The following is a 16,808-nucleotide window of genomic DNA, read 5'->3' as shown; positions in this document are numbered from 1 at the left end:
AGCCTTGCAATATTCTGCTAATATCAGCACTGTTCCAGCTTCTTCACAGCATCACGTCGCCACAGTGAGTGCCAAGTGGAGAACTAAACTTACTATATTTTGACAAATAATGTGTCTGTTGGACCACATCATGTATAATTGAGACATTTTATGTGAGAATGTTGTTGCTTAGATCAAGGTAGGCTAAATTGTCCGTAGTGTATGAGTGTGTGTGGATGTTTCCCAGAGATGGGTTGCGGCTGGAAGGGCATCCGCTGTGTAAAACAGATGCTGGATAAGTTAGTGGTTCATTCCGCTGTGGCGACCCCAGGTTAATAAAGGGACTAAGCCGACAAGATAATGAATGAATGAATGAATGAATAAGTTTAGTGATGTTAAACTTAATTTGTTTGTTTAAATTCAGCCCAAATAAATTGTTTACAACCACTTAACTTGAAAAAAAATTGTAAATCCAAGAAATCATCTTTGAATATTTTTTTTCAGTGTATGGTTATCTGTCATGCCACTGTTTTTGACTGTTGTTTGGCACAATCTTATAACTGAATAATACATTGGTTTATGTATGCTTCATTCAGCCTTTTTTCACTCAGCTTTGTGTTTAATTTAAGAATTAATAACTGCTTATTTAAAAATTTATATTAAATTTGTACTGCGATATAGCTGTATGTTAGCACTGTTATATGAATCAAAGCAGTGATGTAGCCAAATTACAGTGCTACTCAAGTGATATTGCTCATACATTTGTCAGAATCAGTATAAAGTAAAGGGAAAAAAAGAACTGTTTGCTTTCTATCACACCAGTAAATGCATTTTTCCTGAAAAATAAAAAATTTTTATTTTTATCCAACTGTTCGCTATATTTATTTACTTGCATACTCTGCTAGTTTTGGTTATCTTGCAGTTATAATTAAAATAGTTTGACTTAGTCATATACAGTCAAAACCTGTCTGTACATTGTGTTTACCTGAACGTAATTTCACACTTTGGAATGTTCATTAACCAACCAGAATCAAGCATTCAATAGCCCAGTAGAATAAAACAAATAAATACAATAATAAATAAATAATAATATGCAGATTTTTTTTATATATATATCTCATGTATGTCAGATAATTAGTTTTCCACAATAAGTAAATAAAGAGATCACTCTCACTGTAGTCAATCGAGCTGTATAATGAATGCACACAGCAACTTTATTACTGCTATGGCAGTTATGCTGCATCGTGTCTCAGCCAAGGTTATGGCATTTGTTTTTCAAGGTCAAACTTCCATAAAATGTTTCTTTGCTTGCTTAGAGGCAATATGTTTTACAGCATTAGCAATGGTATACAATAGTGTGCAAAAGTGTTAGGCCACCATTAGGTTTGTTGTATTAGCAATGATAAAATGACCTTTAGGACCTGGGCTTACAGTTTCGTTCTCCATCTTAAGAATAAAATTATATACTGTTATATTAATTTATGTGAGAACAATAGCTACACTACATGCTTGTATGTTAACGATCAGACAAACAATCAGATGGACATTAGAAAATCAGGTCTGGTTGCTGAACTTTATAACAGAGAGAAGAAAAAATAATAATAATAATACACATACACACACATATACACATATATCACTGAGTGTTTTCCAGTGATTGGTTGTGGCTGGAAGGGTATCCACATATGCTGGGTAAGTTGGCAGTTCATTCCGCTGTGGCAACCCCAGATTAATAAAGGCACTAAGCAGAAAAGAAAATTAATGAATGAATGAATGAATAAACGTTATTCAATGAATGAATAAATGTCGCCACAGCAGAAGGAACCGTTAACTTATCCAGCATCTGTTTTACGCAGCGGATGCCCTTCCAGCAGTAACCCAACACTGGGATCCATACACACTCCTTCACACATGTACACTACGGCCAATTTAATTTATTCGGTTCACCTATATTGCATGTCTTTGGATTGTGGGGGAAACCGGAGCACCCGGAGAAAACCCACGTGAACACAGGGAGAATATGCAAACTCCACACAGAAATGCCAACTGACCCAGCCAGGGATCGAACCAGCGACCTTCTTACTGTGAAGCGATCGTGCTACCTACTGCGTCACCATGATGCCTGGGTATATTTGTATGTTTGGATATTTACTAAAATCTGGTATAATTTCTGGTGGCATGGTACTGGGTTCTAGGTCCCAGTACTGGGGTGTGGCTGGAAAGTCATCCGCTAAAACATATGCCAGAGTAGTTGGCAGTTCATTCCACTGTGGTGACTCCTGATAAATCAGGGACTAGGCCGAAGGAAAATGAATGAATGAATGAATAAAAAGTACAATTTTATTTCAGCATCACCTTTAAAATTATACAGTACCAACCAGAAAGCATTGTGGCATGTTCAAAAATAATTAAACATAAGTCTGCATTTAATCTTGGTTTATTTATACTTTAAGAATGCTTTAATATAAATTAATGATCTTGCCAAATAAAAAAAAAAAAAAAAAATCCACAGTTTGGTTGTTTTATTTGGGTAAAAACAGCACAGCTTTTTTTTTGTTTTAATGTAAATCAGCTGTACACATGATCTCATCTATAATATAACTCCATAGTGAAGCATAGTTAGCATAATAACATAAATATGATTTTTAGGCTAGTATTTCAGGTTAATTTTTTTTTACTTAGGTGTTTTATAAATATATGATTAATGCATTATTAGCATTTGTGAATGAATAATTGGATATTATGGTGGTTCATTTCGCTGTAGCGACCCCTAACTATTAAAGGGACTAAGTCGAAAATAAAATAAATGAATGAATAATTGGATATTAAGCCCTAATACAAAAAGATAATATTTATCACTTCAAAAAGTAACTTTTTTTTCTGATGATTTATAATCAGTTACGTAATAATTCATGCAATGAATTTCTATTCTAAACATCTCCAACAGTGACAATGACAGAAGAGAGGAGGCGAGAAGAGCTTAAAATCCAATTCAGAACAGCTGCCATTATTTGACAGTGTGTTATGAGAGACCTACAGATTTAAGCTATTCAAGCTCTAGCTAGTCGCCACATAATAAGCAGATGTTGTCAGTTTTTATAAAGCTTTTTTGAAAACTGACCATGGTAATAGCTTTGTGTGAACTGTCACACATAACCTTGAAACTCAAAAGACCATGTGAGAAGCAGTGTTTAGCCTTTAAGCTGATTTTGTGGACAATATTTCCAATTCATACAAACAAAAAATATATATATTTTTGAAAATAAAATAAAATAAAATAAAATGTCACAATCAGTTGTTGCAGAAATAAATACATTGCAGTTTGTAGGGAAGTAAACTGAAAGCACATTTGCCTGAGGAGCACGATGGTCAGTTTTATCTTTTTTTTTTCTCATTGACATCTATTTAAGATAAAACATGGATTATTAAGAATCAATAACACCCATGTACATGAAATAAAAATAAATAAATAAATAAACTGTCTTTGAATAAAAAAAGAAGTTTGTGTTTTTGTCAAGAAAAAAGCTGAACTGCAGAAGACCTCCACTTGGATTCTGCCTGAAGAGACAGATGATGTGAAAGGGTCGATCAATAAGTCCAGACAATAGAGCTTTCCAGGCTGGAAATTGAAAAGCAGGTCATTGTACACAGGAAACTATGGACTGCGCTTTTTAAAAAAAATGGGAACACTTTTAGTTGAGAGGCAGAGAGAAAAAAATGGATTGTGACAGATGCAATTTGAGCCTTAGATCGTCAGTTGAAACGCATCATATAAATGCATCAGTATTGGGGAATGAGGGGCTGTTCATACAGAACGTGTCCTTGCATTTAAATAACCTTGATGGGCACAGCAGTAGAGAACAAATCACAGAGATCTTCTTGAGGTGTGTTTTTAAAACTGCATTTTTTGCAACATCTCAAAATGTGTCACTAATACTATGAGATGTTATGCAGTGGTAAAAGAAAATACTATATATATATATATATATATATATATATATATATATATATATATATATATATATATATATATATATATATAAAATACAGACAACATGCAAAAAAAGGTTTTCTGAAAATGTTGTACCATTGGTCCATAATGATGATACAATAGGTAGGTATCACTCTCAAACCCCACCTTATATAACACAAAATGTATTTCCTCTGTTCACTTCATCAAGGTCAAATTTGCTAGAGTAAAAATATGAGTTTTAATACTTTTATGCTGTGAAGATACTTGTTCTTATATGCTATATAAATAAGCGTGAAGTGAATTTACTTGACTGGAGAGCTGAGCTGAAAAGCTTGTGCAAACATTCAAGTCTCTTTAGTAACTCACCAGTGCAATTTAAGTTATATGTTTATTTTGTTATTGGCTAGATAGAACATGGCAAATATTATCATCTTTACCTTAAAACCACTGCCAACAGAATTGGTGGCTTTAAGATATTTGGTATCAGTATACTGCTGTATATACACTCACCGGCCACTTTATTAGGTACACATTACTAGTACCAGATTGGACCCATTATGCCTTCAGAATTGCCTTAATTCATTGTGGCATAGATACAACAAGGTACTGGAAACATTCCTCCGAGATCTTGGTCCATATTGACATGATAGCATCATGCAGTTGCTGCAGATTTGTCGGCTGCACATTCATGATGTGAACCTCCCGTTCCACCACATCCCAAAAGTACTCTACTGGATTGAGCTCTGGTGACTGTGGAGGCCATTTGAGTACAGTGAACTCATTGTCATGTTCAAGAAACCAGTCTAAGATGATTTGAGCTGTATGACATGATGCGTTATTCTGCTTGAAGTAGCCATCAGAAGATGGTACTCTGTGGTCATAAAGGAATGGACATGGTCAGCAACAATACTCAGGTAGGCTGTGGTGTTGACACGATGCTCAATTGGTACTAATGGGCCCAAAGTGTGCCAAGAAAATATCCCCCATGCCATTACACAACAAAACCAGGCTGAGCTGTTGATACAAGGCAGGAATGATCCATTCTTTCATGTTGTTGATGCCAAATTCTGACCCTATCATAATGTTGCAGCAGAAATCAAGACCAGACCAGGCATTGCTTTTCCAATCTTCTATTGTTCAATTTTGGTGAGCTTGTGCAAATTGTAGCGTCAGTTTTCTGTTCTTAGCTGACAGGAGTGGCGCCTGGTGTGGTCTTCTGCTGCTGTAGCCCATCGGCCTCAATGTTGGATGTGTTGTGCGTTTAGAGATGCTCTTCTGCATACCTTGATTGTAACGATGTGGTTGAACTAGTCAGGCCATTCTCCTCTGACCTCTGGCATCAACAAGGTATTTACCCCCACAGAACTGCTGCTCACTGGATACCATTCTCTGTAAACCCTAGAGATGGTTGTGCATGAAAATCCCAGTAGATCAGCAGTTTCTGAAATACTCAAGACACCACCAAAAACCATGCTATGTTCAAAGTCACTTAAATCACCTTTTTTTCCCCTTTCAGATGCTCGGTTTGAACTGCAGCAGTTCGTCTTGACCATGTCTACATGCCTAAATGCATTGAGTTGCTGCCATGTGGTTGACTGATTAGAAATTCACGTTAACGAGCAGTTGGACGAGTATACCTAATAAAGTGGCCGTTAAGTCTATATATGAGAGTGCAGATTCAGTATGAGTATTTTGGCAGTGGTGAATATCTATGCATCCCTGTTTAGCCATTGTATTAACAAGCAAAACAGAAATGTCTGTAGTTAAAATGCTCAAGTCTTCAAAATGTGTAAAAACAAAAATATCTGCAAAAAGTCAGCAAAGAGGCAATTTTAATTATTTTAACGCAGATATTTCATCTGCTTTTGCTTTTCTTTTTATCATTCATCTCCTTAAGCCCTCATTAATTTCTGAATTTGGTTTAGATATTTATTATTTATGTACATTAACTGACTTTACATGCAGTACAGAGTGTGTTGCTTGTTCACAAGTGCAATAAAAAGTTGTGCCATTGCTGAAAGATAATAGGAAACATTTGCAAATTTTGTTTCAAACAGTAAACTGTATATAAATATTGCCTTAATCAGCTGTTTTTCTGTCTTTAAATATATCTTATGATATACTGTATGAAAACCCTTTAATGTGTCAGTTAACCATCTGTATGAATTAAATGAATTTAATTTGCTTTATACCCATCACACAAATGTTATGAATTTTGCAATTAGATTTTTGGGATTCTAAATACTTAAAGGGCTATGTCTCTAACTTTTTTGACATAGATTTTTGGCACACAAAGCATTTATATACTATTATTAAACCACTCATAAAATTAATTGCTATAACGTTGTTTTTCTTAACATTTCAAGGCATATAAGGTTTGATTGAGCAGAGATTTGGTCTGAAATCCCCCAAGTTCCTTTAAAAAAATTTTCTTCTGAAGATGAATTAAAGTGTTCCATTTTTGTATTGGCTTGACAGTGAGTAAATTATACCAGACTTTTATTTTGTGTGAGCAACCCCTTCGTTAAAAAAAGGAAATTGTTTTGAAATCACCATGAAAGCAAGAATAAAATAAGGATACATGCACATATTTTTTACTCATTTTTTGTACATTTAGCTGCCCTTTGTTGGAAGCTTGTAGTGTGGCCAACTTTTTTAAAAGGTTTAGTTTACCCGAAAACGACAGCTCTCTTATTTCTCACCCTCATGTTTTCCAAACCCCTGAGACCTCAATTTGTTTTTCGTTCACAAATCAAGATATTTTCAATGAAATCCAAAAACTCCATCTTCCCTAGATAGCAAGTGTCATGAGACATTCAAAGTACAGAAAAGGAACCAAAAACATTGTCAAAACATTCCATGTGACTTCAGTGCTTCAACTGTAATCATATGAAGGTCTGGAACAACAATGGATAAATTTTCATTTTTGGATAAATTAAAACATGTTAATACGCTTGTAGATTGTAAAACTAAAGTTCTCAAAAAATTACAATCATTTAATCAGTCAGAAATAACAAAAAACATCCTTACTCTAATTGAGCCAAAGCTGCTATATTAGGATAGTTGCAAGGTCTAATATACTCTTAAAGAAATATCTGTTAACATTCCCATTCATCTCAAAGGCAGTTCCTTGGCTGGCACATGCAGACCTGAAAGGACGTGACCAGCATGCTGCCATTTTTTTCTGACAAATCACTTTATTTTAGACCTTTTCACAGCCAATAGTGAAGCAAAAATTGATGCCATTAAGAACCTTTCATTTACAGCAATGAAACAAACTATCTTTGAGTCATTAACTTTCAATGATTCAAACACATCCTGTTTTAATCTTTGCATTCATCACTGTTTTGCAGCATGATCCATCTTTACATTAAAAATAATTAAAATAAATAAAACGAGCCCATCAACACATAATTAAAGAAAATAGAATACAGGAGTAGCCTTGCTGAGAGATGATCTGATAGTTTCCTCTACTAACAAACAGTCTGTATCAGCTGTTATTCTGCTTCACACTATTGTCAATTCCTCCTCTTGGACTCCTCTGGGTCTTTGAGGACTTGATGATTCAGTTTAACAGAATAATGCAGTTAGTGTTATGACATGTGTCACCTGGGGCTTCACCTATCCAATCTGCACACATCTTTGAAATGGAGAACATCTGACCTGATACAAGCTTGTTCATTGTTACTGAAGCACCACAATCTCCCATAAATTGAGCTCAAATCGAAGAGATACTATCAAGGCACACAAAAAAGGTGACTGAAGAAATTACAGCAAATTGTGCAGGTTCAGTTAGGGAAAAATGGTTTTATGATGAATTTGTTACAATCATGGCTGGAAACAGAAAAAGAACAAATAATTAATATCTTTGATCACATTTTAGTAAAATGTGAATTTCTATGCTTGTGTTTTCTCACGTTCTACATGTAAATCAATATAATCAGTAAATTTGTCATATTTCCAAGTAATATATTGTTAACTTATGCAAATATAGCTCAAAATGTGCTCCAATTCACAAGTTCTAAATATGAATAATTATATGGTTAGTAGCAATTTAATAGGGGCATTTATCTTTAAATTATTTTTTTCTTTCCCCATCTGTCTGCAATCAGAAATGAACTGCTGTGAACCACTGAAAAAAACGTATGCAATAAAACATTATTTTGTGATATTTAAACTGCTTATGGGGGTTTAACAGTCAAATGAACGCAGTAATCAATTTTTTTAAGATAAATAACAAAGATGTTTATATGTTAAAAAAATTCCACATTTCTGATCCAATTCACAATTCTGTTTTCTTGTGTATTTTAGTTGTAAACTTATTATAAAAAGTCAGAAATGCACTTTACATTTTATTTTCCCAAGGTAGACATTATCTTCCATAATTATGGTGGCTTGAAAAGCCAGCATACTGTTATCTATCTTAAACTTCTTCTTCTTCTTCTTCTTCTTCTTCTTCTTCTTCTGAGACAAATTTCTAAGTGTATCTCCTCCTAGGCCTTTCAAGCTACATACTTCAAACTTTCGTCAAACCTTCAAACTGGTCTGACTCGGGTTGCTATATCTTTTCTAACTGATCCGACCTTGGGTTTTCCGAAAAACGACCCAGAAAATCCCAAAAGTCCCATTGACTTAACATTGGGTCAAACTTTGTGAGCTCATAACTCTGCATCAGACTGTCCTACAGACTTCTAACTGGACTCATTTAACTCAGTCTAGCCAGCAGCCAATAACTGATGACTTTTTAACTTACTAGCCACTCCCAAGCAACCACTTACAGCACCCTAGCAACTGTCCCATAGACTTCCATTGTAAAAGACTCCCATTGACTTAACATTGGATCAACCTTTGTGAGCTCATAACTCTGCATCAGACTGTCCTACAGACTAGAGTCTGGCCTCATTCAACTCAGTCTAGCCAGCAGCCAATCACTGATTACCTTTAAACTTACTAGCCACTCCCTAGCAACCAATTTCAGCACCCTAGCAACTGTCCCAGAGACTGTGACTAGCTTTTCTTACACACGCTAACAGTTCTAACATCCTACTGACATGCTAATCTTGCTAGAAAGGTGCTAGCAACACGATAGTGACATGCTAGTCATGCTAGTAACATGCTAATTCATGCTAGAATCATTCTAACAACATGCTAATTCATGCTAGAAACAAGCTGATTCATGCTAGAATCATGCTAGTTACATGCTAATTAATGCTAGAATCATACTAGTTACATGCTAATTCATGCTAGAATCATGCTAAAAACATGCTAATTCATGCTAGAATCATGCTAACAACATGCTAATTCATGTTAGACATGCTAGTAACATGCTAATTCATGCTAGAAACATGCTAGTAACATGCTAGAATCATGCTAGTAACATGCTAATTCATGCTAGAAACATGCTAGTAACATGCTAATTCATGCTAGAATCATGCTTGTAACATGCTAATTCATGCTAGAATCATGCTAGTAACATGCTAATCCATGCTAGAATCATGCTAGTAACATGCTAATTCATGCTAGAAACATGCTAGTAACATGCTAATTCATGCTAGAATCATGCTAGTAACATGCTAATTCATGCTAGAATCATGCTAGTAACATGCTAATTCATGCTAGAAACATGCTAGTAACATGCCAATTCATGCTAGAATCATGCTAGTAACTTGCTAATTCATGCTAGAATCATGCTAGTAACATGCTAATCCATCCTAGAATCATGCTAGTAACATGTTAATCCATGCTAGAATCATGCTAGTAACATGCTAATTCATACTACAATCATGCTAATAACATGCTAATTCATGCTAGAATCATGCTAGTAACATGCTAATTCATGCTAGAATAATGCTAACAACATGCTAATTCATGCTAGAAACATGGTAGTGACATGCTAATTCATGCTAGAATCATGCTAGTTACATGCTAATTCCTGCTAGAATCATGCTAGTAACATTCTAATTCATGCTAGAATCATGCTAGTAACATGCTAATTCATGGTAATTCATGCTAGAATCATGCTAATTCATGCTAGAAACATGCTAATTAATGCTAGGATCATGCTAGTAACATGCTAATTCATGCTAGAAACATGCAAGTAACATGCTAATTCATGCTAGGATCATGCTAGTAACATGCTAATTCGTGCTAGGATCATGCTAGTAACATGCTAATTCATGCTAGAATCATGCTAGTAACATGCTAATTAATGCTAGAATCATGCTAATTGATGTTAGCAACTGCTTAGCAACCACTCAGAATACTTTAGCAACCGCCTAGCAAAAACCTAGAAACATGCTAACATATATGTACTTATCTATGCCGACTGTTTCAAACTTCATAAAAACTGCTTCAGTTATTTACACTTTAAAACGACTTCAAACTTTTAGACTCGGCTTTTCAAGCCACCATAAAGTTTGTCCTCAAACTTTAATATCTAGTTGTGTTTATGAAACAGATTACAACATATACTGTTGAAATCCGAATTATTAAACCCCCTTTGAATTTCTTTTTCTTTTTTTCCTTTTTTTTTCTTCCCAAATGATGTTTAACAGAGCAAGGACATTTTCACAGTATGTCTGATAATTTTTTTTTTTTTTCTGGAGAAAGTCTTATTTGTTTTATTTCGGCTAGAATAAAAGCAGTTTTGACTTAAACCCGTCTTAAATCAGTTATTAGAAATGAATTATTAAAACTATTATGTTTAGAAATGTCTTGAAAATAATCTCTCCGTTAAGTGAAGTTTATTAATAAACTAATTTCGGGAGGATCACGTGCTTATGATTTATCACAGCCGGTCTCGTATTAAGCTAATCAGTATCATCCAATCACATGAGCCATAAGCTACTATAAATAACCACAGTTTTCAGTCCACCTTATCTTCGTTTGGAAGACCGCTCCGCTTACAACTGGCCCCAGCAACTCCTTTTGCAAGCAAGCAAGCAAGCAAGCAAGCAAGCAAGCAAGCAAGCAAGCTAGCAACTCCATACTCAGCATTTCAGCAACAACAACATCATCATCAACAACAACGACAACCATCATCATCTCCATCAGCATAATCATCTGCTCACCTTCATCAACTATCCAGCACTGTCTTCAACCACAACATCATGAACAACGACAATATCAACACTCAGGAGAACTATCAACAAACCAACATCCTGCAAGATAACCCCGATATCATTGAATCTCCTCCCGCAACGCAACTTCCCACAGCACCGCCAGGCTCTCAAACCGAGCCCGAGGCCGCCATGAGAGGCCGGCGCATTACCCGCTCTACATCCAGTCGACTTCTCCGCCGCAGATCCCCAGCTCCATCCACTTCAAGAAACCAAAATACTTCACCTACCTCATCTTATGCTTCCGCCACCTCCTCCGTCCATCCACCAAAGAGAATCACAGTCATGGAAATCAGGAAACTGCTCGCCGAACTCGGAATTCACGCACCCAGATCGCTCAATAAACCGGAACTCCTCAAGCTTTAGCACGACGCAACATCGGACTCCCATCCTTCCTCAAGCCCTCCTGCCAGACCAACTACACAAAGAAACAGTTCACGAGCCACCTCCAGCTCTCTTATCAGTCCTCATTTCCCTTCTACCTCCAATGCTCAACTCCATTGTCTTTCCTCAGCTCCCCCTGCAACTTCTCAAAATCAAACTTTATCTTTTTCTCTCCAACCACCTACCTCCGCTCCCATCCCATCCCACCTGAATTTCTCCTATCAAATTCCTCCAACTACTATTCCTCCTTTTTCTTCCTCTCTTCCCACTGCTCATTCGAGCACTGACCCCGCCCATATTTTCACCTTCCCTACTCCAGTTTCCTCTACACGCCCCCCTTTCACCCTGTCTTCTGCCACGCCCCTCCCTCCACCAAATAATGCTCTAGCCTTGGAACCTCCACCCATCTCCAACTCTGCTCGCAACCAAATCCTTTCAGGTGCTGACATAGATCTCATTTCACTCCTCTCACCCATTGCACCTCCTGCGGCAGAACGGAAGGTTGATTGCGGCGAATTTTCTGTCTCCCTCAAACCATCAGCCAGCAATCAATCCCGTATATTAACACTAGCAGAATTTTCCATTGCCTTTTCAAGATTTACAGACATAATTTGTTCCGCGTTCCCCCATAGGAGACGTGAGTTAAATGATTATATGGCAATCATCGCCGAGCTCGCACTCCCCTATGGGGGCACACACTTCTACACCTACCACAAATTATTCTCCGCCAAATGCGCATTACGAGTGACCCAGTGGAACCAGTGTCCTTACTGGGGGGCTTTGGACACTGAGCTCCACAATCGGGTATTTTTAGGATGCCGCAATCTAACCTGCGCTGTCTGCCGCTCCAGTCTGCACCCCACTACCTCCTGTCCTCTAATCACTCCCTCCTCTGATCCTACTAAATCATCCATCAAATCCACCAGCTATGTTCCTCAACCACCCAGCCACAACATCCCATCATTGCTGTCTCCCTGCCTCAAACCCTCTCTCCCTAACCGTGACATCTGCATGAATTTTAACATCAGCAGATGTAACAGAATACCTTGCAGATACCTCCATTTATGCTCATATTGTGGTGGCGCTCACGCCAAAATCATCTGCCAAGTCCTCAGGGCAAAAAAAAAAAATCAAAAAATTACCTGTCGACTCCTGTGAATATTCCTAATCTTGCTATAGAACTAAGTTCTCACCCTGATACTAACTTCTCTGATTTTCTAATTTCAGGTCTAACCCACGGATTCCACCCAGGCATCTCAGCTCTTCCTTCTCACAATCTCTTTTGTCCCAATTTGCAGTCTGCTACCACTGAACCCGATACTGTTGATTATCTTATTAAAAAAGAAATCGACAATCGGACCATTCATGGCTCCTCCATTCAATGTCTCACGCATTAGCCCCATAGGAGTCGCAACTCAAAAATTTTCTGACAAAAAACGCCTAATAATTGATCTTTCGGCCCCCCACAATTCAGTTTTTCCCAGCATTAACAGCACTATCCCATTAGACGAATATTCGCTCAACTACCACGACATTGAGCAAGCTATCACTCTCATCAAAATAGCCGGTCGCAACGCCTGGCTAGCTAAAGTAGACATTTCATTTGCCTTTAAAATATTGCCAATCCATCCAGACTTTTGGCATCTTTTTGGCATTCATTGGCGTTCCCAATTCTATTTTGCAGTCCGACTAACTTTCGGATGCAAAAGTAGTCCAAAAATATTCGACATGATGTCAGAAGCACTATGCTGGATTTTGTCTAATAATTACAAAATCCCCCACCTCATTCATCTTCTAGATGATTTTCTCATAATTTCCCCCCCTTCTTCACCTCCAGCTAAGGACCTAGCGATCACCCAACAGGTTTTCGCTAAACTAGGAATTCCTCTCGCAGAGGAAAAAACCTCAGGACTCAGTACCACAATCGAATTTCTGGGCATTAAACTAGACTCGAAAAAATTTCAAGCATCTCTCCCTAAAGAGAAAATCGATCGAATCATTTCCCTATCCCAGATATTCCTAGAAAAACAGACATGCACTAAACGAACTCCTATCTATTCTTGGCCATCTTAATTTTGCCATGCGCATAATTCCTCAAGGCCGCCCATTCATTACTCACCTCCTCCAACTCTCCACTACAGTCCATGGTTTAGAAGAAACAATCCTTCTCTCTAAACCCAGTCGCGAAGAGCTAAGCTTATGGATCACCTTCCTTAAGCAATGGAATGGCTGTTCCTTTTTCTACAGCGACTTTGTAGCATCCCCCATAGACATTAATTTATTCACAGATGCTGCCCCGTCAGTTGGTTTTGGAGGTTTCTATAATGGGCATTGGTTTGCTGCTGCATGGCCACCCCAATTGACTTCCATTCCAAAAAACCAAAGCTCTTCAGCCCTCTTCGAACTCTACCCAATAGTTGCAGCAGCCATTCTGTGGGGAGATGAATGGTCCACTTCTAGCATTCTCGTTCATTGTGATAACCAAGCTACGGTACACTGCATTAATAAAGGGCGTTCTCACTCCCCTTCAATAATGCCGTTTCTAAGACGCCTCACCTGGATTTCTGCTCAAAAACAATTTATCATAACTGCTGAACATGTACCTGGTTGCAAAAACCAAATTGCTGACTCTCTTTCTCGTTTTTCTTTCCAGAAATTCTGGCGATTGGCCCCAGAGGCGGACCCCCACCCAACGCCTGTCCCTCCTTATTCAGAAATTATATTGCCATAAACCATCCCCTCTACAATCTCCACCAGACCTCCTTATCTCTCATATTACAAGCTGTAGCCCCCAGAACCCTCCATTCATACCTCACAGCATGGAACACCTTCAAACATTTTCACACCCTCCATCACCTACATTTCCCCGGTTTTTCCCTCCTCTCCATCACCTCCTTCATATCACACCTTCACTCTGCAAAACACATCCAAGCAAGTTCAATCAAAAGCTATCTCAGCGGGATCCAATTTTTTCACAAATTAATCCACGGGTCCCCCTCAGATACCATCACCAATTCGCAAACCTCCCTCCTCATTAAAGGTATTCAAAAAACCCACCCCACCACCCCCGATTCTAGACAACCCATCACACTCAAAATCCTCTCCTCATGCATTTATACTCTACGTAAAGGTTACATCTCCTCCCACACAGCTCGCACCTTAGATGCCATGTTCACCCTAGCCTTCTTCGGCTTTCTCAGATGCTCCGAATTAACTGTAACATCCAAATTCAACCCTTCACTCCACCCCACTATTTCAGATCTAACTTTGCAAGATAAGGAAACCATTTCTTTCCTTGTCAAACAAAGCAAAACAGATCAATTCCATAAAGGACACCTTATTTACATTTTCAACATACCTTCCCCCACCCACCCCTTCCAAACCCTCCTAGCATTCCTAGATCTAAGAAAATCTCAAGAAGCTAACCCACTAGCCCCACTCTTTACTGATGACGCTAACCGTCCAGTAACTCGCTTTTGGTTCCAAAAACACCTCAAAGAAGTTCTCCGCCTCTCAGGTTTTTCCCCCGAGCCATTTTCCAGCCACTCATTTAGGATTGGTGCCGCCACCACAGCAGCCTTCAACGGGCTCTCCCAGCATCAGATCCAGACACTCGGTCGCTGGTCCTCTGAAGCTTTCAAATCCTACATTCGCCTTAGTAAATACCACCTCAGGGAAGCTCAACGAGCCCTCACCATACTTCCAACCCCCACACTCCCTCCCTAAGGTTCTAGGCAATCCGAATCCCCCCCCCCCCCCCCATGCCCCCCACCCCCCTCTCCTTCTATAACTCCTTTAACAAGAGCATAATTTCCTCTCCCCATGTCTGCCTCCCCGGCTCCGACTCCCGCAGGAGTCAAATTAGAGCCGCGACTCTCACAAGAGTCCCACCCAGCCACCACCCCCCCAGCAGTTTACTGTCCACTTCATAACCCTCCCAAGGCTCTTTGTCACAACAGCCAAACTCCCGCAGGAGCTATCCATAGATATATAGTTAGTTATACACATTTGTGTAAATTCATGTTTGCTCGTGGCCGCGTTTGCTTTCTGTGCGTGACCGCGCGCGTGCGCACGTAGACGTGTGTATGCGTTAGCGTGTGTGCGTATGTGTATGCGTGTGTGTGTGTGTGTGTTTATGTGTGTGAGCATATGTGTCCATGCCTGGGTACTCATTTGGACATTAAGTACATTCGTACTTGCACATGTCCAGATGTGTCCCCTTGTCCGCTTCTAACTCCCCCAACCTCTACAAAGAAGCTCCGACCCCCGCAGGGGTCTCCCAGAGCTCTAACTCCCGCAGGAGTTCCCCAACACCCCCCGCAACACCCCCCCCCCATATCCCTTCCTCCCCTCCACAGCCTTCCCAAGCCACCTCTAGTCTCTTCATAAACTCCTTAATTCCCCCAACCACCCCCTTAGTTCACAATTTCCCTATATTCCTTACCCTCCCAAACACGTCCTATGCCTTTTCCAGGCCCAGCCCCTCAGCCCCCCCCCATAACACCCAGTCCCAACTAAAGCCCATTCCAGCCCTTCCCGCCAGGCGTCTTACAGGAGCCTCCCTGCTCCCTCATCTTGCCATGTTATGTCCAGCTCCCTTATATAGCTCCAGTCTCCTTACCTTACATAGCCCTCCCTTTGTAAGACTCCCTGCAAGAACCTCTCTTTTCATATATCCAGCAGCCGGATATAGCTCCATTTTCTTGCTTTTTGGGGTTTTTTTTTCTTACAAATACGCGGCTGCTGTCCCGAGCGATCAATTACTGCAATTTGGGGAGTTCTGAGATCCACGAGCATACATCATGCATAACAATGAAACATTTGTCTAGCCCCCCTTGCTTTTTTCTCACGGGTTCCCTTAGCTACTGCAGACGGGGAGTTCTGAGATCCACCGAGCTCAGGCTCCCCTCTCGCTCTGCAAACGGGAGGAAGCCCCGGGCTCAAAAATCCCTTGAGCTCGGGGCTCTCTCCCGGGACAGCATGCCAAACAAGCTATTGATGAATCATCAGCTAAGTGTGAACTCTTGAAACAGAAATTGGGAAAACAATTAACAGGGTGGCTAATTCAGGGGGTTTAATAATTCTGACTTCAACTGTAGGTCTTTTGTATTATAGCAACTTTAAAAAACACATACAAGTGAAAGAAGCAAAGTGAAGTTAAACATAATACAAGAATTTTAGCATTTTAAAGGGATCAGATGAAACTGAAACCAATAAGACTACTGTAAAATCTCATGATACAACTAAATGCCTGTTGTAGAAAAAAAAGCACAAGTTCAAACTATGTGCATGTTGCACAATTTCTTAAAGTCTTAAAGCAGTAAGCACTGCTATTTTCAATGATATCTTGTTTA

Source organism: Danio aesculapii, chromosome 14 (genome assembly GCF_903798145.1).
Source record: "Danio aesculapii chromosome 14, fDanAes4.1, whole genome shotgun sequence".
Taxonomy (NCBI): domain Eukaryota; kingdom Metazoa; phylum Chordata; class Actinopteri; order Cypriniformes; family Danionidae; genus Danio; species Danio aesculapii.
Note: the sequence above shows the minus strand (reverse complement) of the source record.